Raw genomic sequence first — 2,500 nt, forward strand, 5'->3', positions numbered from 1 at the left:
GTGCTCCGGTTTCCCCCACAGTCCAAACACATGCGGTACAGGTGAATTGGGTAAGCTAAATTGTCTACCCAATAGTCTACCCCTGTATGAGTGTGAGTGAGTGTATGTGGATGTTTCCCAGAGATGGGTTGCGGCTGGAAGGGCATCCGCTGCGTAAAACATATGCTGGATAAGTTGGCGGTTCATTCTGCTGTGGCGACCCCGGATTAATAAAGCGACTAAGCCGAAAAGAAAATTAATAATGATAATGATGATGATAATGATGATGATAATAATAATGTACAATCCTAATAATAATTGTGTATGGATGTGAGTGTGTGTGTGGAGCTCCAGGTGTGAGTCTGGTATTTTAGTGGCATTTAGCAGCAGCTGTTCGCTCAGACGTTACTTGAATGATTACACGTGAAAACAAGAGCATAAGCAGAAAAAACGAGAAAGAGCCGAGTCTGCAAAAAGAGAGAGAGAGAGAGAGTCCACTGGACACAGATGTTTAGCTGGACATCAGTGCATGTATGAGACACACACATGAAGAAGAAGAAGAAACACACCAGCTCACAGCACACACTCAGCATTCACTCTGTCTCTGGAGGACTACAGCTGATTACCTACATACAATACCATCAAAAAGCAGAGATTGAGGGAAATAAGAGGGATAAATCAATCAATTAAAAATATATAGTTTTAATTAATATACCAAGACTACATTTTAAGTATAAATTTTATAAAGTGTTTCACATTTAATTTGTATATTGTTTAACTGAAGGTAAAGTGCAGCTGAATGTGTTTAAATATACATCAAGTCTTAAATGATAGTATATATACAACCAATAATAATATTTTCATTATCATTTAACGTGTAAATATTTATTAATTTTGGTTGTGTGTTATTGTTTATATATAGTGTTTCATTTCAGCTTAGTCCCTTATTTATCAGGGGTTACCACAGTGGAATGAACCACTAACTGTTATATGTATAACCTGTGTATAACCATATGTTTCACACAGCGCATACCCTTACAGCCGCAACCCAGTACTCGGAAACACCTATACACACTAATTCACACACACACACACACACACACACACTACGGGGGACTGTGGGGGAAACCGTAGCACCAGGAGGAAACCCACGTCAACATGGGGAGAACATGCAAACTCCACACAGAAACACTAACTGACCCAGCTGGGACTCAAACCAACGAGCTTCTTGCTGTGAGGCGACCACTGATGAACTAAGTTGCTCATATTGTATAAGCGTGTGTGTGAATGAGTGTGTATGGGTGTTTTCAAGTACTGGGTTTTAGCTGGAAACGCATCCGCTGTGTAAAACATATGCTGGAATAGTTAAAAGTTCATTACACTGTGGCAACCCCTGATAAATGAGGGACTAAGCTGAAAGAAAATGAATTAATGAAAAAACATGAAAGCATGACAATAATGGAAAATTAATGTTCTGTTTAACGTTGCCGTGGAAACATTGTTCATTTTTAATTTGTGTAATTTGATGAAATAAAATACCTAGCAAACGTTAATAATTAAAAATTAGATGAAGATTAAATATTTATTTATTTATTCATTCATTCATTTTCTTTAAAGCTTAGTCCCTTTATTAATCCTGGGTCGCCACAGCAAAATGAACCACCGACATATCCAACAAGTTTTTACCCAGCAGATGCCCTTCCAGCTGCAACCCATCTCTGAGAAACATCCATACACACTCATACACTACAGACAATTTAGCCTAACCAATTTACCTGTACCACATGTGTTTGGACTGTGGGGGAAACCGGAGCACCTGGAGAAAACCCACACGAACGCAGGGAGAACATGCAAACTCCACACAGAAACACCGACTAACCCAGCCAAGGCTCAAACCAACGACCTTCTTGCTGTGAGGCGACCGCACTACCTACTGCGCCACTGCGTCGCCTATTTATTTATTTATTTATTTATTTATTTATTTATTTATTTATTTATTTATAATAATAATAATAATTTAAACCCGTGTTTTTACTATTTGCATATTCATTTTAAATGCAATAAAATGTTCACAGTTTTTTATATATATGTCTATATATTTTTAATTCGGTGTTTAATTTCAAGAATCAAAAACATTTTATATATATATATATATATATATATATATATATATATATATATATATATATATATATATATATATATATGCCATTCATTTATATTGTTAATAAAATACTATTATACATTACATATATATATATATAAAATATATATATATATATATATATATATATATATATATATATATATATATATATATATCCACAACGTGACTTCAACGGTAAAAAACTGTAAAAATGCTACAGTACAAATCCGTAACCTGGTTAACAGTATGTTTTCTTTATATATACGGCGAATAACCGTAAATTGACTTTCCCAGAATTCTCTGCATGGCACATAACTTTTTATGCATTTGGTTGACATCAATATGAATTGTTTTAGTTGTTTTCCCATCAGTTAT

At 34.8% G+C, this 2,500-nt stretch overlaps 1 protein-coding gene across 6 annotated transcripts in view; it reads left to right on the forward strand.

The window, feature by feature from the left end:
* scn5lab (sodium channel, voltage gated, type V-like, alpha b) overlaps positions 1-2,500 on the forward strand; it is a 267,011-nt gene that overhangs the window by 228,384 nt on the left and 36,127 nt on the right.

Source organism: Danio rerio, chromosome 24, assembly GCF_049306965.1.
Source record: "Danio rerio strain Tuebingen ecotype United States chromosome 24, GRCz12tu, whole genome shotgun sequence".
Lineage (NCBI taxonomy): Eukaryota > Metazoa > Chordata > Actinopteri > Cypriniformes > Danionidae > Danio > Danio rerio.